Raw genomic sequence first — 24,828 nt, 5'->3', positions numbered from 1 at the left:
GGATTGAAGAAGTGGTAGCTAGATACGAAGCTGATCCAATTGCCTCGAATTGGATTCTCAAACTTATTTTATCTCCCACAAATCCTGATGGGTATACTTAAATTCATGGACTTCTAAAATTGCAGGGTAGAATCTATGTTGGCATAACTGGTGAGTCTAGAAAGAAAATCCTTGCAGCTGTCCATTCTTCTGCCATTAGAGGCCATTATGGGATGCAGGCCAGTTATCAGCGAGCCAAGTCTTATTTTCAGTGGGCGGGTCTAAAGAAAGACTTAATTCAGTTTATCAAGCATCGTGACATCTGCCAACAACACAAGGTGGAACATCAACTGCGTGCTGGGATATTACAGCCGTTGACAGTACCAGATCAAGCCTGGAAACATCTTAGTATGGATTTCATCACAGGGCTCCCCAAATCGGAGGGAAGAGAAGTGATATTGGTCATTGTTGATAGATTTACTAAGTACTCACACTTTATAGCACTGAGTCACCCCTATACAACCCAGTCAGTGGCCAAGGTTTTCATTAACACAATTTTTAAGTTGCATGGTTTGCCTGAAACCATTGACTCTGACAGAGATGTAGTCTTCTTGAGTGGGTTTTGGCAGGAACTATTCAAGACAATAGGCACTTCCCTCCATCTGAGCACGGCGTATCACCCGCAGACGGATGGTCAGACGGAGCGCGTTAATGCTTGCTTAGAGTCTTATTTACGTTGTATGTGCAGCTACAGGCCAGTTAAGCAAGTTTCGTGGCTTTCCTTAGCTAAGTGGTGGTTCAATACCTCTTACCACACCAGACTTAAGCTTACCCCTTTTGAAGCTCTTTACGGCTATCCTCCACCGCGATTTGGACTACATTTTGCAGGTACTGTCAGTAATGTTGTGGTAGAAGACTATCTCCACCAGCGAGGGGTGATGACAGAAGTATTACGACAGAATCTGTTGGCTTCGTAGCATCGCATCAAACAGCATAAAGACAAGAACAGAGTTGAACGATCATTTGAAGTGGGAGATTGGGTGTATTTACGTCTACAACCATATAGACAGACTTCTATTCAGCTACGCAGGAATCTTAAACTGACTGCGAAGTATTTTGGTCCATACAAGGTATTAGAGAAAATCGGGGCTATTGCTTATCGTCTCCAATTACCATCTTCTTCACGAATCCACCCGGTCTTTCATGTTTCACAGTTAAAGAAGAAGATTGGTGAGGGTCTTATTCCACAAACTCTACTACCTACATTGGATAAAGAAGGATTGTTCAAGGTTCACCAAGTTAAGGTTCTAAGCCACAGAGTTATTGTCAAGGGGCGCCAACACATTCCTCAAGTGCAAGTTCAATGGTCTCATATGGAAGAAGGTGATACATCATGGGAGGATACATCGTTCATCACAGCTAGTTTCCCAAAATTCATCCTTGAGGACAAGGATTAGTTGTTGGGGTGGGCATTGTCATATCCCACTGCTTAGTCACATTAAGGGTAAACCTGTAAGAGTGCCTTTTGTTGCACGTGAGTTTAGCACAAGTGTTTTGTAACTTTTCCTTTTAGTCTGTCTGTAGACCTAATTTTGGGTAATGATTATTGAGTTGTTTTTCTTCCACCTCTTTGAGGGTTTATCAAGATTCTTGCAGTGTAGATCCTGCGAGTCTTGATCTGAGTTATCAATTGTAGTGTATATCACTACACACAGCTACTACCTCTGAAGAAGCGGAAGCCTTAGGACTTTTGCATGGAGCTAAATGGGCAATAGAAAGAGGATTGTCCCATTTTACTGTGGAAGGTGATTGTAAGAACATTTTCGATTATCTGAATGGGAATGAGTCTCAAATAGCCTGGCAGAACCAGACTATAATGGATGAAGTAAAAGGAGAATTCAATCTTTGTCAAAACTTTTTATGTTTTTATTTTATACCAAGAACAGCAAACAATGTAGCTGATGTAACGGCTAAGGAAGCCAAATCCTTTAGAAATATCCTCAATTGGAGGAATGAACCCCCTTCTTGTATTATGCTTTAGAGGTAGATAAATCAAATGTTAGGATTGAAACTATTAGCCCAACATTCGATAGCTCTACTCAGATTGATGTACGGGTTAGTAAAAAGGTTTCAAATAAATGCCGTACTACCCAGATAAATTTACGCATGAAAGTGTCATTCAACCCTAAACACGCTTCGTTTCAACCTTTAAACAAAGAAATGCATGTTCCATACATCTGCTTCAAAAGAAATTGACTTTATCATAGTAATTGAAATCAACGGTTCAAATCACTTGACCCAGCTCAAAAGTTTATTCAGTTGTCACTTGACTCACTTTTAAGGGCGACAATCTGATGTACATGCCGCATATTGTAATCTCCAAAATGGATAACGGTTACTAACTTACTATTACATCCTTAATTTCCACACTTCAGCTGAGTACACTAGTAGGAAATTGGATTCCTTCCTGAAACACGCATCGAAATTCGGTCGTTTCCGATTATCGACTCATATATGTATAGACTAATCCCGCAGACCAGAAAGAACTCACAAAACCCCCAGATTTTCACTTACTTCCTAATCCCCTTGCCCAAAAATATTCCTAGCTTTTTCCATAATGGCTGTAATTTCAGGGAAAGGTATGAAAAATGTAGAAAGGAGGATTGGGTTTGTAGCTAATCACATTATTCCTTCCACGAATGGTTCGAACTCAGTGTCATATTCATCGATGAAGATGAATAATACTTCAATGAATGATAGTTACCATAGAGTTCATGGAGAAGTTCCTACTCATGAAGTTTTCCGAAGAACTGCTTGTGATGATTTAGGAATTCAATTTACTGACATCATTTATGAGAATCTGTGGTTTACATTGAATTTCGTTTACTCTCTGAATTCTTTTTTATCTGAAAATCTGTGGTTTACATTGAATTTAAGATATTCATATTGCTGTATTTTTTGACTGATTTTTGAAGATTACGATAAGTCGACCAGAGAGAAGGAATGCTTTCCGGCCGCAGACGGTTAAAGAGCTAATGCGTGCGTTTAACGACGCCAGAGATGATTCTACTATTGGAGTTATTATCTTTACCGGGAAGGTAGTATTGTTTAAATGTCATTCAGTTCTAAATTTAGTTTGTTCAAAGTTTACCAGTGTTACCTACAATGTAAATACTATTTCAGGATACTACGGAGTACGGAGGTCCATTATTGAATACGTAGAGTAGTTTCAAATTTAAGTGCATTTGTTTTTTGATGCCAGTTATGGTGCACCAACTTGGATACTTTCTTTTCGTAGACATAGTATGCTGGGTGGGATAATCAGGAATGCTAATTATAGGTCACTGGGACAATAGCTAGTCGGTTAAAACAAGAGATACACAGACATTAGGCATCTACTTCCACGACGAAAGAGCTTGACAAGGTAAACCGTCTTTAAGAGAGTGTGTACAAAGATAGAGCGGGGGTGCTTGACGTGGCTTTCCTTGGCGTGAGAAGCGTTGTGTCTGGATTGGATTTTAAGAGAAGTTCAACACAGCGTTGGCGTGATCCAGCCTAATACAAAGTCGGTTTCCGATGGTTGTAGGTTAGACTTGGTACATAGTGGCTAAAATGTTGGTTTCTTTATGCTGATTAGAGATGTGGAACAGTGTGGGTCCATCTTAGGTGCGAAGAACCATGCCGTATCCATGAATGAATGCCGATATCAATTTCATAATGCTCTGGGATATGTTATGTAGAGTACCCCAAGCATTTTGTAGTGGTGGAGATCAGGCACTAAGAGGTAAAGACGGATATGCTGATTACGACAATTTTGGCCGCCTTAATGTTTTGGATCTTCAGGTATGAATTTATTTTTGTCGATATGTACTCTTCTTCTTCTTCAAAAGCACCTTCTACATTCATTTTTCTTATCTTCTGTTTTTGTCCTCTACAGGTACAAATACGACGTCTCCCAAAACCTGTAATAGCAATGGTAAACCTAAGTACCTAACTATCTTTTTTTCCTTCCATGTATAAGTAAGTATTTAATTATGTCGTTTGGATATGAAGTATAACTGTTTATAATTATCTGCCTCATTCGCAGGTTGCAGGTTATGCGGTTGGTGGAGGACATGTACTGCATATGGTTTGTGATTTAACAATAGCTGCTGACAATGCCGTTTTTGGCCAGACATGTCCAAAGGTACTCATCTTGCTTGCAGCATCTTCTCTATGCTTATTAAATGAATAGAGTTAACAAATATGATGGCACAAGCTCTTAATTAGGGTTGTTTTATGAGCATTCTTCGGAATGTTGACTTTTTATTGCATATCTACAAATTGCACACTAAAGTTATTTTATGTGATCTCCTCAAAATACCTATTACGGTGGATTTATGCAGGTTGGAAGCTTGGACGCAGGTTATGGAAGTTCCTGTTGAGTTTATTTGTCGGTTTAATAGTCTTGGTTTGGATTTGATCTTGTGACCTATGAGTCACCAAGGATGCTTGCTCATTTTCTTATGAGTGAATGAAAGAGAACCTTTAGTTCCACATTGGATATACTAGAGGTAAATGTCCTCTATATATGCTGAGTATCTTAGTTACCAATATGGATGGGTGGGTACGAGCAGGAAGACAATATTTGTTCTCGCTAAGACTTTGGACTTAGGGTTCAGGCTTGTGCCTGCGCCGTGGACATATGTCAACCAAGGTTTATTTCTTTTGGTCAAAATTATTTTGAATTATCTTAAAGAATTTAAAATGAATTTTTGATTGTCTATTAATTGATTTGCTTAACTTGGGCTTATGACTTGGGAGAAAATTATTTACTTACCAAAATGAGTTTTATAACTTACGTCAACATTATGACAGAATATTTCCTAAATGTTATTAATTAATTCCTATCATAATTTGTGACTTAATTTTTCCTTAATTAATGCACTGAATTAACTCTTCTTTTCGCCTATAAAAGAAAATGAATTTCTCATTTACAAATTGTGTCCAGAAGAGCTACTATCCTCTTCTTTTCGTCTTTCTCCCTCTGTGTGGTTTTTATTCTTTGTGCTATTGATGTTGAGTTCGTACGAGTGGGCAAGTATTTGTAGTGCTAATAATATTTTCAACGGACAGTTTTATCCTGGATACGACTTGACCAAAGGGTATAGGCATCACTCATTCTTGAGGTGTATCGGTCAACTATCGTGTTAAGGACAGCGTGTTGAACACGTGACTCTGTCCTCTATTTGCTGATTCCATTGAGTTTTTATTTAAGTGTTTCAGAAATTTATTTCTAAAATCTTCTTTGAGTATTTTATTATTACAGTTGCAACAATCTTAACACGATAGACTTTTCTGTCTATAACAATGAGTGAACGATGTTGAAAGGCCTGCAAAAATTTCTGGGGAACTCATCCGTTTTGTCAAAGCGATCACTTCCATTATAAACATAAGTATCAATAACTTTTGTTTATTTTATCCTTGTTTCTTTTTTTTATTGCATCCAACAATCATGGATGTTAATTGTGGAGTGACAACAAAATGAAATTTTGGGTCAGTTGTAGAGTTTCGAATGTATCTCTTAACCTAGAAGGTATTTCGATGATCCCTTTTGACCTATTGTAGTAGACATATTGATAGTCACCCTCACAAAAATTCAGAATTTTTGGAGTTGTAAAAGTATTTTTTTTTTATATTTTACAAAACAGAGAAACGTTACTGGAAAAAAAATTTCCGACGAGCTGAATTTTGTTGTTGACTAAATTGGGTTTTATTGGGTAACCATGAGTTTTTTGAAACGGTGATTCAAACAAAATTTGTATATATATATGTTATCTTCAAAACTCGTATCTTAATTTCCGATTCAGGATTGTGGTTTGTGAGATGTGGTGTCTGGAACAACGTCGCGCATGTGGATGATCACAAACTTTCCAAAGCTGACAAAGGTGAGAACATCAAACGCAATTCTAAGCATAGTCCTTATAAGAAAGGTATGTTTCATAAATCTAAATCTAGCATTATTTTAATTAAGGGTGATTTTTATTTTTGTAAATGCCTGTCCATAGAGCAGTAAATTGTAGACAACGTAAAAACCTTAATACGTAGAAAGTTAATGCTAATTTAGTTGAAACAAACTAGAATGAGTTTAGTGGCATAATATCAGAAGTTATTTTAATAACCAATGTGAGAGATTGGTGGGTGGAATTTGGAGCCACTAAGCATGTTTGTTGAAACAGAGACATGTTCACCTCCTATTAGAGGATAAGGGATGTCGAGAAACTCTATATGAGTAACTCATATGCGACAGAGATTGCATAAAAGGGAAAGGTCGAGCAGAAGCTCATATTTGTAATATTCTCACATTGAATGAAGTTTTCATTTTCCGTGCATATGCAAGAATCTTGTATCTTGTTCTGTTGTAGATGGTAAAAGATTGAAGATCTTAATTAAATATGGAAAATTTATTACAACTATGGGAAATGATTTTTCAGGCATCGGTTATATGATTTAGGGTTTATATAAGCTTAAAGGAAAATTGATGAAGTTAACATTTTTAATACTTTGTGTGTGTTTGAATGTTTTGCATGGTAGACTTAAATTAAATTAAGTCAATGCATAAACTAGCTAATCTAAGCTGCATACGCAAATTTAGTTTGGAAAAAGAACACAAATATGAAATTTGCGTAGAATCAAAATATGCTAGAAAAACCTTTTTAGCAAAAATTTTCAAAGAAATTCTAAACCCTTAGAATTAATTCACTCAGACCTAGTTGACTTGAAATCCGTTCAAACTAGAGGTGATACGAAATGGTTTGTTACTTTTATAGACGACTGTACGAGGTATTGTCATTTATATTTGCTTAGAGGTAAGGATGATGCCTTAGAAGCCTTTACGATATATAAACTAGAAGTTGAAAACCATTAAATAATACCATTAAAACAGTTAGGTTTGACCGTGGTGGTGAGTATAAAATTCTTATAGGAGTATATAAACTGGCTTAATACATGAAGTTACCCCTCCTTATTTACCTCAGTCTAAGCTGAACATAAGAACCGTACCATTAAGGAGATGATGAATGCCATGTTAATTAGTTCAGGATTACCTTCGAACTTGTGTGTGTGTGGGGGGGGGGGGGGGGGGGGGGAGGTTTTCCTCTCATCCTGCTATATCCTGAATAGAGTACCCTTTAAAGGATCAGATAAAACTCGATATGAATTGTGGAATGGTAGACAACCTTCTTTTTCATACTTCAAAGTGTGGGGGTGTTTGGCTAAGGTTTCCATCCCTAAACCTAAAACAACCAAGATAGGATCCAAAACTGTTGACTGTGTGTCTTCATAGGGTATCCTGAGCACACTATTGCATATAATTTTATGGTTGTGAGTTCTGAAATTTCTGAAATTGGTGTGAATACTATTTTGGAATCTAGGGATGTTGTGTTTTTTGAAATGTTTTTCCATTGAAATTTGACTCTCGTAAGAGAGGTGTTGATCCCCTAGATGTCCCTTCAACCAGTCAGACTTTACCTTTAGCGAAAAATGAAGTATAAATTGAGCCTAGGAGAAGTAAAAGGACTAAAACCAAAACCTCCTTTGGACCTGACTTCATAATATGCCTAGCTTAGTCTGAGCACCAGACTTGTAAATAATCCATAACATTTACCGAAACCTCATTCTGGTAAGAACCTTCATTTAGTGAAATGGACTAAGTCCGTCTGAACCAGACTTATTAGCATGCTAGTTTACCTCAAGGGAGTAAGACCATAGGATGCAAATGAGTCTTTAAGAGGAAACATAAGGTATATGGAAGTGTGGAAAAATATAAGGCTAGGTTGGTAGCTAAAGGCTATAAACTAAAAAATGGTGTAGATTTCCTTGATTGTTATTCACCTGTGACGAGAATTACCTCTGTTGAGATGCTAATCGCTATTGCTGCCATAAACAACTTTGAGATACATCAGTTGGATGTTAAGATGACATTTTCTAAAACCGTGAATTAGATACAGAAATTTACATAGACCAACCTGAGGACTTTGTAGTGAAAGGTTGTGAAGAAAATTTTTGTAAGTTGAACAAATATTTGTATAGTTTTCAAATAAGAACGTAAACAATGACATGAAAAATTTGATCATGTGATAATGAGTAGTGGTTTCTGTTAGTGAATTTGACAAGTATATTTATAACTTGTTAAGGACGCCTGTGTGATTGTATCTTGTATGTTGATGATATGCTTATACTTGATACAAACATAGATGTGTTTAATTCCACTAAAACCATGCGATGAATGAGAATGTTGACTTGAAAGATTTAGGCCCTGATGATGTGATAATAGGGATGAGTATTAGAAGATAATATGATCTTTATAATCTTAGTAGTTCTCATTATATTGAATTCGTGCTTGTACTCCTTACGATTCTTCTTGTATACTAAAGAAAAATAAGGGTAATGGAGTATCTTAACTTGAATACTCAAGAGTTATAGGATGTCTGACGAATTTAATAAACTGTAAGAGTCCATGCATTGCCTATATTGTGAGTAAGTTAGGTAGATATAACCTGTAATCCAGAGCAAGAGCATTGGGATACACTTAGTAGAGTAATATGGTACCGAAATTACTCTATTGCCTTTTGTTTGGTTTATGAAAGGTATCTTGCTGTCCTTGGGGGATTTTGTGATGCTAACTGGATAGTTGACTCAGAGGAGTCTAATCTACGAGTGGATATATTTTCGCTCTAGTTTGAGGGTCTGTTTTGGAAGATTTCCAAACAGACATGTTTTGCTCAAATTCACTATGGAGTTTGAGAGTATTACGTAAGATAAAACACGAGAGGGGTCCGAGTGACTAAGATGCTTTTTAGAAGACATTCCTCTCTGGCATATGCCTGTGCCAGCTATATCTATACTTTGTGTTAGCCAAGCTGTAATAGCTAAAGCTAAGAATACCTAATATCAATTGGCGTTATTTCCATTGATTAGATTATGTCCAAGGAGAATGTCGCAGACCCTTTGACAAATATTTGTCCAAAGAGATAGTTAATTATGCATCAAAGGGGATGGGGCTTAAGCTCATTAAATAAACTTGCCATAAAGGATACTCAACCTTGCTGACTGGAGATCCCAAGATCAAGGTTTTGAATGAGACAACTAATTTGTAGTGGGTCAAGGTAAAAACTATCAGATAATTTCATTCTCTGTCCCTTCCCTATGGTGTAGACGTGATAGTGTGACTGCATGTGAAGGATGACTTTCAATTAAGTCTTAATGAAAAATATATTTTCAATTTAAGATTGAAGTGGGGTGTAGCAGTAAACACTCTTGATGGAACTCACCTATCTGAATGTGGAAGTGGGTCGCTTTTTATGAGAATGGAGCTGATTCTCTAGAGCATTATGAGAAACAGGATTTGTCCAGGGCCAAAAAGGACACAACGACAAAAACTTGACAACACCTAGAGAGATATCACGCGTGGTTATAATCGCGGATTACACCAAACGATGGTAGTTCAAGACATCGCGTTCACTGTCCATCAAGTAGTTCCGGCAATTTCTCACTAAGCAAAGGTTCAAGACCTCATGGACACCTCTTGCCTAAGTGGTATTTCTCACTTTCCGTTTTCTGATTTTTATCGGTATTTCATTCATGTGGAGGATTGTTGGAGAAAATGAATTTATTTATTGGTTTAATAGTCTTGGTTTGGATTTAATCTTGTGACCTATGAGTCACCAAGGATGCTTGCTCATTTTCTTATGAGTGAATGAAAGAGAACCTTTAGTTCCACATTGGATATACTAGAGGTAAATGTCCTCCATATGTGTTGAGTATCTTAATTACCAATATGGATGGGCGGGTACGAGCAGGAAGACAATATTTGTTCTCGCTAAGACTTTGGGCTTAGGGCTCTGGCTTGTGCCTGCACCGTGGACATATGTCAACCAAGATTTATTTCTTTTGGTCAAAATTATTTTGAATTATCTTAAAGAATTTAAAATGAATTTTTGATTGTCTATTAATTGATTTGCTTAACTTGGGGCTTATGACTTGGGAGAAAATTATTTACTTACCAAAATGAGTTTTATAAATTATGTCAACATTATGACATAATATTTCCTAAACGTTATTAATTAATTCCTATCATAATTTGTGACTTAATTGTTCCTTAATTAATGCACTGAATTAATTCTCCTTTTTGCCTATAAAATAAAATGAATTTCTCATTTGCAAATTGTGTCCAGAAGAGCTACTATCCTCTTCTTTTCGTCTTTCTCCCTCGGTGTGGTTTTTATTCTTTGTGCCATTGTTGTTGAGTTCGTATGAGTGGGCAAGTTTTGTAGTGCTAACAATATTTGCAACGGGCAGTTTTATCCTGGATACGACTTGACCACAGGGTATAGGCACCACTCATTCTTGAGGCGTACCGGTCAACTATCGTGTTAAGAACAACGTATTGAACACGTGACTCTGTCCTCTGTTTGTTGATTCCATTGAGTGTTTATTTAAGCGTTTCAGAAATTTATTTCTAACATCTTCTTTGAATATTTTATTGTTAGAGTTGCAATAGTTCCATCATGGATCGCTTGGTAAGTGTTGAAACTGAATTCTCTTGTAGATTCTTCTACTCGGTATATTTCGTTGTACGGTATTTTTTTGAGAAACAATGGATGTAAAGTACACAAGAAAAACAAAAAAAAGGATGGATTTCTTCTGCAGTGGAGGAATCATAGACTAACATGTTACTTTTCTTCTGGTGGTGGTTTGGTTTACCAGGTCGGGCCGAAAACAACACGTGAAATGTGATTTTTAGCTCGATTTTATGATGCTTCTGAAGCAGAGAAGATGGGACTGGTGAACACCGTAGTACCGGTGAGTTAACCATCAACCACTCAAGGGGCTACTGTACTGTTTTCAGTGTCTTTATAGAATAATGAAGACTAATTTTCTTTCTGGTGCTCTTTTATACATGATTCCGATAGACATACTTCTAAAATTTTGTGTCATGTAGAAAGCTTTGAAACGAGCACCGTACACACTTTTGCAGTGGAAACTTTCTCTAACTGGTGATTTCTTGTTTGTTAAACAGCTAGCGAAGTTAGAACAAGAAACAGTCAAATGGTGCCGGGAAATAATGAGAAACAGCCCTACAGCAATTCGTGTGATCAAATCTGCTCTCAATGCAGTGGATGATGGTCATGCTGGTCTTCAGGTAATACTATTGAGGCGCGAGCTTGTCAATTTCCTTGTGACACAGCCACAAATCGTGAAACCCAATTGGTTAAACTTTCATGAACCAATTGTGTCGCCCTGAATGAAAACATTTCGTTTTGAATCCCATTGTCCCAATTTTTGGAACATTTTGCTTCATTTATTTTCAAATGTTCTATTACAGGAGCTGGCTGGAGATGCCACATTACTTTTTTATGGAACTGAGGAAGGGAATGAGGGAAAGACAGCTTATATACAGCAGCGACCGCCAAATTTTGCAAAGTTCCCTCGACGACCTTAAGCGTTTAGTGTCATGCGGTTGTGTGTTTGTAACTTTAATAATCTTGCCGATCAAAAGGAACAGCCTAATGATCTTATCCGGGGTGTGTTAATAAATGCGTGTCATTCAATTTAGAATTTGAAATCCCGAGTAATATGTTTTGTTTTTGTACTTTCTTTATGATAACTACTAGTAAGGACACACGTGCCATGCACATGTTTGAATTTTTACTCATCCAACGATACTAAATTTGAAAGCTATGAAATTCTTTTCCTAAAACAAAAATTTACTATTGTTATTTGTACTCGTTACATAGATAATTGAAAGAGCTTTTCAAATATATAAATTTTTTAAAAATCCGGTGTATATTTTGAAAAATATTAAGTTTTTAAAAGTTTTGATCTATTTTTACAACAATGGTATTTACGTAAATATGTAAAAAATGAAGACAACTAAGTAAATCAGGGGGTCTCCTACCAAAAATCCCTCCGCAAATCGGGCGAAAAAAAACTGAGTCAACTCAGTTAAAATTCTTCATTAAAAATTTAATCTTTTCTAGATTTCTGTTTCCACTATCTTCTTCTAATTAGTTTCATCATGATTAAATCATTTCAACAGTTTCTCTTTTAATATATTTACTAGTTTTTCAACCGAGTTTTTTAAATTTTCGTTCACCATTGTCTTTTCTTCAATTTTTCTTTAGTTTTCCTCTATATATTCTCACTACTTCAGTCAAGTCTAATGAATTGTTGATTCTTTTTTTCAGGGGCTTTTCCTTCCATCATCATCAGAGGCATCTATTATTGAACTTTCTTGTCTACATGTCTCCTTCCGCTAATAGTTTTGTTTCAATCAAAAACAGTATTGTCATTTCCTTCAGCAGTATTGCGTGACATCAGATTCTTGATGGTCTCCAACAGTATGTTCCAGTATTCTTTTACTCAATATGATCATGTATATGATATAAAGGGTTGTCGTAAGTTTTTCTTCATCAACTCAGTTTGGTCGATTCTTCCCAGTCAAAGGAAAATTTTGAATTTTCATAATTCAAACTTTCCCCCTATCGTTCACTGGATTTCTCTCACTCAACAAAGCTATCAGGTGAGATTCATGCAGTTGAAGAACTCCACATGCATAAAGGATTATCTGTCTGCAAGAATAACTCCGTTTTGGTTATCTCTTGCCATATATATCGGATTTTCTAAGCCTCTCCTTTATTATGATAATATTCCCTCTATTTCTCTATTTAAAAGAGAATACATATAAACCCTAATACCCATCCTGCTCATACTTTCCTGGAAAAATTATTTCTTGAGAAAATGGCATCTAGCTCGAACAATCAGATTTCTTCCATTACCAGTCAGATGCAAAATGCTAAAATCCGTGATATCTGCGCAAGACAGATGAGAAGAACTTTGGGTTCCAAACAAGCTATTGTCAAAGAGGCATAAGAAGATTGGAGAAACACTCTGATTGGGAAACTTTTTTTCTATGGATTCCCATGATACTGAAAATGTGAGAAAGGCAGTCAGGGATCTTTGGAAGAGGTACAAAACAAAAGAAGTTCATGCAGTAGATAGGAACATTTATTTGTTCAAGTTTTATGCTAACCAAACAATGGAGGCTGTTCTAAAAAAAGGTCCATGGAACATTATGAAATGTCATCTGAATGTTCTTGAATATGATCCATCTATAAAAGTCCAAGACTATAAGTTTACTCATCATGCATGGACTGTTCAATTTCAACATTTCCTGTTAGAGCATCATTCCAAAGTTGTGGTCTTGGATGCCATTGAAGAACTTGGAGAAAAGATTAGTGTAGATCCAGAAAACTGTAAACCGGGTTATGGAAGTGTGATATATGCAAGAATTAAGATCGACTTGTCAAAACCTCTCCATATGGGTGGATGGTGGAATACAGCTGCGGGAGGAGTTGCTTGGGCTCGGTACCACTGGGAAAGACAACCTCATAAAATGTGTCAAGAATGCTTTACCATTGACTACAATGATGAAGAATGTGAAACTGTGGAAGATAACTTGAAAGTTAGAAGCTATACAAATGAGGAGTATATTACATATCTCCATGAACTAGCTGCTGCTTATGGAGTGGAAGTTATTGAAGATTTGGATCTGTTGATCCAAAATATTGTGAAGCCAGTCAGCGTCAACTTAACAACATGAATGATGACGACAGTGAACAATCTATGGGAGCTAAGAGATCAAGAAATGAAAAATCTGAGTAAAGTGATGAGTTACTGGAGAGTCAAGAAAATGTCATGCAATCCTCTGATGTGCACATGCATATCAGTTAAAGTAATACTGGAAAAAAACCATTTTCTGTTGAATCTGATGCTATGGAACATGACCTGATTGAGGAAGGAGAAATGACTATGAAGGAGTACTCTCATGATATGGAAGATGCCTCTGCTGCTCTTGTAATTCTTCTTTTTCTTGTTTTGCTTAATTCTTTCTCTTTTCTCTATTTTTATCATTCTCTTTATTTAGATATAGTTTTTAGTTCTTTCCCTCTTTCTCATTTTAATCTTGTTTATAGTAACTGCAATATGAAAATGTTAAGCTGGAATTGTCAAGGTTTTTTAGGTAGAGCTACTAGGGACCATCTTCAGCTTCTAAATAGAACTCATGCTCCTGATATAATTTTTATCTCTGAGACCAAAATAAATGATGATAGAATTTTAAAAATATCAAAATTTTTAAACCTACCTAACAAATACTATGTGCCTTCAGTGGGTGCAGTAGGTGGTCTCATTTTGTTATGGAAAGATGGTTTCGAACTGGAGATAGTAGGAAGTTGTGAAAACATGATCCATGCTTTTGTTGAAAATGACCCAAGTAAAGGAGAGTGGTTTCTCTCCTGTGTTTATGACACTCCTTATAAACCTGAGCAACCTAGTCAATAGTCCTATATTTATGACCTTAGCAAAGTAGTTCACATCCCCTGGGTCTTAATTGGTGATCTTAATATAACTGTTAATCCCTCTGAGAGAAATTCTCAGACATCTATTCATACTTCCCCTGAAGTTCTAAAATTTATTACTAGCTAGAGCAGGATTGTCTGATTTAGGTTTTAGTGGAAATCCATATACTTGGACAAGTAATAAACATGGTATCGGTAAGCCCAAGTCTAGATTAGATAGAGCTATTACTAATACTGATTGGTTATTAGCTTTTCCAGATTCTCTTTTAAATCATCTTTCTCAATCAAGATCTGATCATAGTCCTATTCTTTTGAATCTGTATAAAAAGAATACAACTATGGGTAGAAATTGGAAGTTCTTTGAACACTGGCTTCAGAATGAAGCTTGTCAAGAAGAAATTAAAAATGCATGGTCTGCTGATTTTGTTGGTTCTAATGCTTTTATCTTGTTGAATAAGTTATCTTTTACCAGGCACACTCTTTCTAAATGGAGTAAGATGGTTTTTGGTGACATACAAGGAAAAATAAATGATCTGCAAGGAAAAATTTCTCAACTTCAGGCATCAGACATAGATGGAAGCAATACAAATGTTGTCATTAATCTTGAGAAGGATATTAGCACATTAAATGAAATGCTAGCAAGTTCAAACAGGCAGAAGTCTCGAGATCTGTTCTTCAATGAAATGGACAATAATTCTAAATATTTTCATATTCGGGCAAATAGAAGAAGATCACGTAATCAGATTGATTCACTCTTAGCTCCAGATGGAACATGGTGTAACGATGAGGATTCAATTACTGATTTTCTCGGCAGACACTTCAAAAATATTATGACTTCATCTACTCCAGCGGGCAGTACTTCTTTTCTACAAAATGTACCAAGTTGCATAACTGCTGAGGAAAACTCCGAACTTGAAGCAATACCTACTGAACAAGAAATTCACTCAGCATTAATGTCTATGGAACCTTGGACATCACCGGGACCTGACGGCTTTCCACCAGGCTTCTATCAATCCCAATGGTCTACTGTCAAAGACGATGTTTGTAAAATGGTTAAGTCATTTTTTCACTATGGTTTTCTTCTGAAAAATCTCAATGTGACAAGGGTTTCTCTCATTCCTAAAACTCAAACACCTCACAGGCCACAGGATTTTAAACCAATTGCGCTGTGCAATACGGTTTACAAAATCATCTCTAAGCTCCTATCTTTGAGAATGAAGAAACATATGTCGACTCTCATCTCCCCTATGAAGTCAGCCTATGTGCCAGGTAGAATGATATCTGAGAATGTTTGTATTGTTCAAGAAATTGTTAAAGCCATGAAGAAGAAGGAAGGTAAAAGTGGGCATATTGCTTTAAAGATGGACATGTCAAAAGCCATCGACAAGCTTGAATGGAGTTTTCTAATCGATGTCCTAAAGAAGTTTGGTTTTGGTGATAAATTCTGTCAACTTGTTCTTCAATGTATAAACACAACACAAATAGAGATCTTACTAAATGGATCTCCTTCTTCAACTTTTCATCCTACGCGAGGGATTCGTCAAGGTGATCCGCTTTCGCCTTACTTATTTGTACTTGCAATAGATTCATTCTCAAGGTATCTTGCTTACTGTGAAAGAGTTGGTTCCATAACAGGTATGAAAATCTCAAGATCTGCACCAAAGATAAACCACTTATTTTTTGCTGACGATTGTATTTTGTTTTGTAAAGCAAATCATTCTCAGTCCAGTAAACTTCTCCAAGTCATCGAGAAATTTAGCTCTTGCTCAGGTCAGCTAATAATTTTCAATAATTCAGTTGTTATCTTCTCCTCAAATATGGAACCAGAGGACTATCAATACTTGTGTGGTTTTCTTCAGGTTAGAGAGCTCAATATTAAGGATGAAAGTATCTTGGTCTGCCTTTTTTTGTTGGGAGAAACAAGTGAATTCCATTCTCTTTTCTTGTTGATAAAATGGATCACATATTTTCAAAGTGGAACGCAAGTAACATGTCTGAAGCATCCAGGTCCGTTATGATAAGAAATGTCACCAATGCCATCCCGATACATCATATGTCTAGTTTTAAACTGCCTGATGTCACTATTAAAAAGATGAACTCATCGCAACAATGTTTCTGGAGAAATAAGAAATCTAACAAAGGGAGGCATCTTGTCACATGGATAAGATCAAATCATCATAAAATTGAAGGTGGATTGGGATTTCGAGATATGCACAATTTAATAGGGCTTTACTTGCAAAGTTTTCCTGGAAGATTTGTACATATAAGTCTTCTATAATGACAAAGTCTTTAAAGGCCAAATACTTCCCAGATGGTGAAATATTTGATATCAAGAAGAAAGACAATGTTACTTGGTCATGGAATAATATTAGTTCGGAGTTTCCCTTTTTTCAGAAATTCAGCTGCTGGAGTCTTGGTGATGGTGCTAGTATATTAATCTGGAAATACAGGTGGATACCAGAAATTCAATTTCCGCCTAAACCTAAACAAGGTTGTCTTATCCACCATAACTATAACTATGTTAATCAGCTTTTTCAACAAGATTCAGAAACTTGGAATGTGTCTCTTCTTAACGAGCTTTTCGATCAGGATACAGTGGCATATATTCTCAGAATATCCATCATAAAGATTATGAAGATAAATTCATATGGTTGCTTGAAAAAAACGGTAACTTCTTAGTCAAGTCTTCTTATCGGAAGATGTATGAAGAAGCGTATATCACTCAATCTGTGGGTCCTAGGTTACAAAAAATATATACGTCTTTATGGAAGCTTCATACTTTTCCAAGAATTCAACAATTCTTATGGAAAGCTACAGCTGGTCTTTTGTCTACTAAAGATGCTCTGGGACAAGCAATAGTTGGAGAAGATAGTTCTTGTTCTCTTTGTGGTCAACAAATGAAACTGCATATCATCTCATCATGAACTGCGATATATCTAGCCTAGTTTGGTTTGGAGCTGCAGGATGGACTTCTGATAATCAAACAAATCTGTCAGATTGGATTTTGCAGCTGGTTTGATGATTTACACTCAAGAAGAATTTCTGAACTGGAAGTTATTAAAAGATCCATCATAGCCTGGTGTATTTGTACTGAGAGATGCGTAAAAGTCTTTCAGAACAAACCTGTGAATCCTGACAGTATTATACAGAGAGCCAAGATATTAATAGAAGAACGTGTAGTCAGAAAACCTTATATACCCATTACTGCACAAAAAGTCAATCGTCGAGATATCCATTGGATACCTCCACCTCTGAATTTTCTTAAGATAAACTGTGATGGGTCTTATCATGATTTAAATAAATCAGGTGGCATTATACTAATCATTCGTAATTTTGCAGGTGATCAACAAGGAGCGAGATGCATCCACTTGAAGAACATCAAGAATGCAGAGCAAGCAGAATGTATGGGATTGTGAGAAGTTGTTCACTGGGCAAGGGATTTAAAGCTGGAAAGGGTACACTTTGAACTTGATGCGCAGCTGGTGGTAGATGCAGTTAATAAAGACCATGGTTCCATTGACTAGAGATTAAGAAATTATGTGAAAGAAATAAAGACTCTATTTAATGTTTTTACCTCTTGGAGATGCTACTATGTCCCCAAAGAGAAAAATAATATTGCATACATCTTATCTAAACTTGCAAGACAAGATGAGTTAACTTGTTTATGGACTCATTCTTATCCTGTTGAGATCAGATCCCAACTTCTTACAGACTCCTCTTATGTAACAGTTTAACTCTGCAGTAATAATTCTTATTTTTTGTTTCAAAAAAAAAGATATAATAAAATGTTATAACTTTTACTTTCTGAAACTTTACCATCATTTACTTCAAATACTCGACTCATAAGACCACAAGACCAAATACCATAACTTAATGTGAAATAGCTGGTGGTTATGAACATTCGAAGAGAAACATAAGCCCTTTTATGTTATTCGAACAGTGATATCTAATTTTTCATTAGGAAAGATAGATATATTGAATAATGAGTCTCAAGTATTACATAGGTTTTTGTCTCGTTGAATAAGTACCTTAGGACTATTACTATGCCAACTAAAACAAAGAGAGTGAGTTCTTGCAAATTTGGCTAGTAAGTCAGCCAAGTGATTTGCATCTCTATTCACATAGCTGCATTTCCAAAACAATAAAGTTCTAAGTAAGAAAATAACATCATTCACTTCACAACATTTAGCTTTCCATTCAATGGTGTTATTACGTTTTGACAGTCTCCTTCCAGTTCAATCTTCTCTCATCCACTTTGCTTTGCCCACATCACTGCCTCCAAAAGTGCTTGAGCTTCAGCTTGCTCTGGATCTATTACACTGCATGCCCCTTCTCGCAATCCATTACTATTACCTGTATCATCTCTAGAGATTAAACCCCACCCTGACAGTGTATTTGTATCAATATGTGATGCATCAAAATTAGTTTTAAACACTCTATTAGCTGGAGGTTTCCATGTATGTTCAGGATGTCTAGCTATCCAATTAATATTCTTTATTGTTAACTTTGCCATGTTCCATTCCTCTACCTTCAAAATAATATTTATCTTAGTGACATTAAAAGTTTTATTATCAAAAACTTTTGCACATCTTGCTTTCCAAACCATCCATAAAGTGAAGTAAGCTAGCTCATAAATTGTATAGTCATTTAACATAGGATTATTACCTACCATGAAGAAATTGCAAATCCAACGATAAATAATCTAGTTTTGTAGGAGTAAAGTGAAACTACTATGCACTATGTTCCATATACAAGAGACTATTCGAACAGATGATAAAGGGGTTCCTTTTGATGGTAGAGGCGTTTTCTTTAGGCTAGTTCCTATGCACCGTGATATAATTTTCCATTTACTATACCAGGTGGCATGGAAAACTAGTCGTGCTACTACAGGAAAATTGTTCATCGACGAAAATGTTATCGGGAAATCTTGACTCCTTCGTCAGTGATAGAGTGTTTATCGATAGCGGTTTTGTCTATATCGCTCGGTATAATCAAATATATCCAGTATTTGACTCTATTCCGCTTATAAATACCCACACTTTCCACCATTCCTCCATCACACCATTACTTTTTCCTAAACAAAAATCTTTGATCCTTAATATTTCTCTCCAAATTATTGTTGTATCAATTTTTTCTGCAAAATGAAACTAAAAGCAAAACGAAACTGAAAAGTCACAGGATCAACCAGCATCCCGACGATTGGATTGAATTATGAGGCATGTTCCTATGGGGGGTGGCTAACCCACCCGTTTTCCATGCCAGCTGGCCTTGTAAACTGGCCGCACCACTATGGGAATAACGTTAAGCGATCGAGTCTCAACTCGACCGCTAGCGGTGTAGTCTCCACCGTTCGGTTGATTTTAAACCTCCAACATCTCTTTCTCCACCGCTATAAAAATGTGACATTCACACTCAAAAATTACACCAAATTTTTTACACAAAAAATTTCTATTTCTATCTTTATCTATCTTATTTTTCAAAATGGCAAAGTTTGATTCCCAACTTGACTTGGCTACCCAACATGATTTCTCCGAAGTGGTGCTTGAAGCCGCCGTTAGTAAGATATGTGAAGGTTATAAAGAAATAGGTAAAAACTAAAGAAGTCTACAAGTTTTGGATATTAACCAAATCAAACCTCCAACTGAGAAAAGATAAAGAAAAGTTCAAGGGAAGGAAAATTTGAAGGCAAAGAAGGAGATAAACAAAGGAAACTCCGTCCATGAGCGCATTCATTGGAAGATTGGTGAAATGAAGAAGATAAACAAGATGAAGAACATTGTCCCAAATTTTTACTTTTTGTCTTTATTGTAAGTTATGTCATTATCTAGATGAATGAAAGAGGGCACTTAATGTAAATTAAAATTCTAAACTTTTAATGAAAGATGCACAATTTTTATATTAATAATATCTTAAAATTAAAATTTGATACAAATGATAGATGCATCATACAAATGAAAGATGCATCATATTTGGGCAGCTAATCTAAACTGATCATATTCGGGCAACACCCTCAAGATAAGATAACAACCATCAAATTGAAAATATTTTCCCACTCTGTTGCGCCATTCGAGCCGACACATTTTCTCAACATCAAATGCGTTTTGGACATTTTGACGGTTTAGATAGCCTTCAGTAAGTGAAGCAACAAACAACTTCACCTCCCTGCTGCTTACTCGGAAGCGTTGACAACATCCATTTGCATCTCGATTATTGAGCTTCATTGTATCTTCTTGAAATCTATGAAATATACGACTCCATACAATCTCTTGAGGTTGATGTTGTCCATCATTGGATATATCTTGCATAAAAAAAAACATAATGCCTACAAATGGATTCATCTTCAGCTATATTGAATTTGCGAGCTCGAACTCGAACTGATATGTTGGATTTGTGGAGTGAAAGAATGGAGATTGAAGAAATGGTGTGACTTGAAATGAAATTTGATATCGTATTTATAGGATGAAGAAATTATGACCGTCAGATGAGATGATACGACTATTCGAGTCTTGACCGCTGGCGGTGGAGACTACACCTAAGAGTATTCAATTCTGAGAGTATATGACGTCCTTTATATCCTAAGAGTTGATTCAACTCAATTGAAGACTTTAACCAATATGCCTCCCACACATAAGCCTATACGTGATTTTGTTCTGATCAAAGATCAAGGTGACATAGTAAATCGATTGCAATATACAAAGTCTAGCAAACCTCAAAATCCGGTACTTATGACTCCCGAAGACCAGTCTAGATTATTATTCACCTAACAAGTAATTCCTACTCCGATATCAACAAAGAATCGTTCTCGAGGAATATAACTGTGGAGTCACAAAGTATGAGACGAAGAACTTAGCGATTTCTATTTATTTCGCCTATTGGAGCTAATATCTCAACAATCAGTAGCAAGATCAGGATACACGAACTATCAAGATAAAGATAGTTGGTCATGGTTTCACGAATCCCTAGGTGAAGTCTTTTTATTCGTTAAACCTAAAAATTATTAAATAAGAGGACACCTCTAATTTACAACTAGGACACACAAAAATATTGTCAGGGATTTAAAAATCCCAGTTGCTTGAGGTTCTCCTTATACAGACTTTCAAGATCAAGGTTTCTTTAGATTTAAGCTAAGGTAGCTTTGGAATCAAGCCATCGATAATCACCGTTAGATGAAAAAATTGATTTGAGATTAACATAACAGAATATACACTCTGGTTAGGATGAACCGTAAGCGAACCGTGTACAATGACTTGTTCATGAAAGGTTAACCGAAACTAGCCAGACGAACTACAAGCTTAACCATTTTCATATAACACTTTAAGACTTTAATCTTGAGTCAAAGTCATAGGTTATAATGTGATCAAATATGTCTAGATAGTGTTTTTAGAGATTTTTAGAATGCCGATTATCTTATAGAAATAATTCTGATGCATCTAAAAATATTCGACATGGTAAGTACGTGTACCAGGTACGTGACCTGTAATCCCGTTCGAGCGTATTTTTGTCATAGTACGTGTACCGGGTTTGTATACCCTCAAGACAAAAACGGGTTCAAGAGTTAACATATCTTTTCTGTTTTGCATACTAGGTATGTGTACCATCCTGGTTCAGGAGTCAACCGATCTTTTTCGGTTTGCATACTAGGTATGCATACCATCCTGGTTCACGAGTCAACAAACTTTTTAAGGTGTGCATACCAAAAGTCGTTTCCGAACTATAAATATGGAGGTACGTGTACTGGGTACATGTACTACGACTCCGGACCTATAACAGTTATCCCAGTATGTGAATTCGTATGCATATTATCCTGTATCCAGATTTACAATAGTTCTATTTCTATATCTCTCTAATAATCAATTTGAAACATTCTCGAATAACGTCAAAGATACATATCACTGTTCCAGGATATTTTCAAATGATTAAATCTTGAATCATAATTTAGGTTATAAACAATAAATTATTATTAACCAAATTCATCAAGTATGAACAAATGTTCTTAAGCTTAGTCAACATATTTCGAGAATGATTAACAAGATAAAACTTGACTCGAAATTTATGTTATGCATGTAATGTCCTATTTAGTCACGCGACATTGTCTCACAGATAGAAAGGTTAAAACTTGAGTAATAGGTGGTTCAGTCTTCACTTACCTTCTGTTGATGAAGTTCTCCAAAATCTTCGGTTGATCTTCGCCTTCAAACAGTAAAACGCAGTGATGTCTGGTACTCAACTGCACACTTCTATCCTAATCCGAGACTTGAATAAATGTAGACTAGAAATCAAGATATATTTTTGATCAACTAAATTTGACAAGAAGCTTGAGATAGCAACACTTGTGAGTTCGATCGAGCAATGCTTTAACACTTGGTGCAATTCCAAGTACTTCTTCTTGCTCATGTATCTCTCGAATTAGCATTAATACCTCACTTCCACGACACTGGGATATCCTAGCGGTGACCTACTTTAGGATAACACTCTAATCTCATGACGACCTAGACCCATCACTACTTTTACTTAGTGTTGGTCTAATATCGGTATTCACTTAAATTGGACTTGGTATTCTTCAATCTTGGTGCAATTCCAAGTACTTCTTCTTTCTCATGTGTCTCTGGAATCTGACATACCTTTTCGATGTCCTGAGTTGAAGATATTCTACAAGAAGCCTCTCATCTGAGATCACCTAGAATACCACCAATTGTAATTCATATTACTGAGCACCCATCATACTTAAATGCCCGCGGCTCGTATAACTGCTTACATATCATTGCTTAAAGCTTGTCGCTCACAGCCTATCATTAGAGGTTAGAGTTTATATCATATCAATACAATTTACTTCTAGACTTACAAAAATTTAAGTCATTATTAGACTTACTATTTTCACTATACTTGACATTGATCGGTCTACTTAACTATTTAGTGAACTAAGTAACTTGCCTCGCTAATTTGACATGTTATTTTCCTAAATTAATCAATAATAGTAATAGTTCATAACTCTAATATTTTTTATTATATTTTACATGGGGGTACTCTCATTGGGTATTGGTCTGCCGCTTTGTAGCAAAGTTCGGTATAGTAACACAACCATGATGAGAAAGTAACAATTGGTAGGAACTGTTAAGAGAATGAGAGGGTAGTGGTCATACATAATTGATGGTTTTCCATGACATAACAGACACAACATCACCACTACCTCCATGACTTCCAATTATTTACCCATTCATAATAACTTCCACAACTTATGAGGTATCAGTGTGTTCCCTACAAGTATAAACAAAAGGCTCATTGACTCCCGGAAAAAATATTGTGATTTTAAAAGTGTTAAATTGGTTACATGCTATTAGTTGTTCCCAGATGAAGATAAGGTAATGGTTAATATAGATGGCTTCCGAAATGAGGGATCTGGTGGTAGTAGAGCTATAGTTAGGAATCATTATGGTAATAACGTTGTTGCTGCTTGTGGTGGTGGTCTTCTAGACAAAAAAATTTTTCATGAGCTGCGGGGGTGGACATTGGACTGAACTTTACCAAGTTGAATAATTAATATCGTCTGCATATCTGCACTGGTTATTTTATCGGTGGTGAGAGTATTCATTGCTGTGTTCTCTATATATTGCGAAGAATTCTCCATTTGCAGAGGGATTTGATTTCATTAGATATTTACATCTTTATAGGGAGACCAATAGAGCTGCGAATTTACTAGCTAAGAGGCATTTTAGTAAGAATTTTGTTTTCATTAATCCTGACATTTTTGATGGTTAGATGAGGAGCATTTCATTTGAGGATAGGATTAGAAAAATGTACATTAGGAAGTAAACTTTTTTTTCTTTTCTTGATATTGTTCGTAAGGTCTTGGGTTCTCCTCAAACCCAACCGAATGTGTCAAAAATAAAACTTATGAATTCACTATTCAAAAGGATATCTCAAAGAATGATAAATATAAATCTAGTCTTCATGCATTAGTTAAACAAAATCCACATTGCAAACACATCACACAGTGGTTTATCAAATTTCTTTGTTTCCCTCCTCTAAGATCAACCATCATCTCCTCCTCTGTGATAGAAGTAAGGCTAGAATGGTCGTTTCTTGGTTTATGATAACCTTGTACAATTTTGATCTCTCGAATCTAAGTGTTTTTAGATTATATTATTTTTTCCCTAAAATAGTATAGTATTTTAAATGACGAGGATACCATGTATACTACAATATGTTAGAGCACTGCTCGGTCGAACTCGCAAGCGTTGCTATCTCAAGCTTGTTTGTCAAGTTTAGTTTCCAAAACTATAAGTCTTGATTTCTAGTCTATTTATAGCTAAGTCTCTGACTAGGATAGTAAGTGTAGTTGATCTCTAGACTCCACAACGTTCATCATGCAAAGACGAAAAACTACTCAAGGAACTGGTGGATTTTCATCGACAAAAAGGTATGTGGAGGATTGAACTTATCTATCACTCAA

The 24,828-nt window shown here is 36.0% G+C and overlaps 1 pseudogene; it reads left to right on the top strand.

Annotated features, from left to right (window-relative positions):
* The first annotated feature begins 2,378 nt into the window (after positions 1-2,378).
* Positions 2,379-11,461, top strand: LOC113315114 (annotated as a pseudogene).
* The last annotated feature ends 13,367 nt before the right edge of the window (positions 11,462-24,828 follow it).

Source organism: Papaver somniferum, chromosome 10, assembly GCF_003573695.1.
Source record: "Papaver somniferum cultivar HN1 chromosome 10, ASM357369v1, whole genome shotgun sequence".
In the NCBI taxonomy this organism is placed as follows: Eukaryota; Viridiplantae; Streptophyta; class Magnoliopsida; order Ranunculales; family Papaveraceae; genus Papaver; species Papaver somniferum.
Note: the sequence above shows the minus strand (reverse complement) of the source record. Positions and strands in the feature narration are given on the sequence as shown.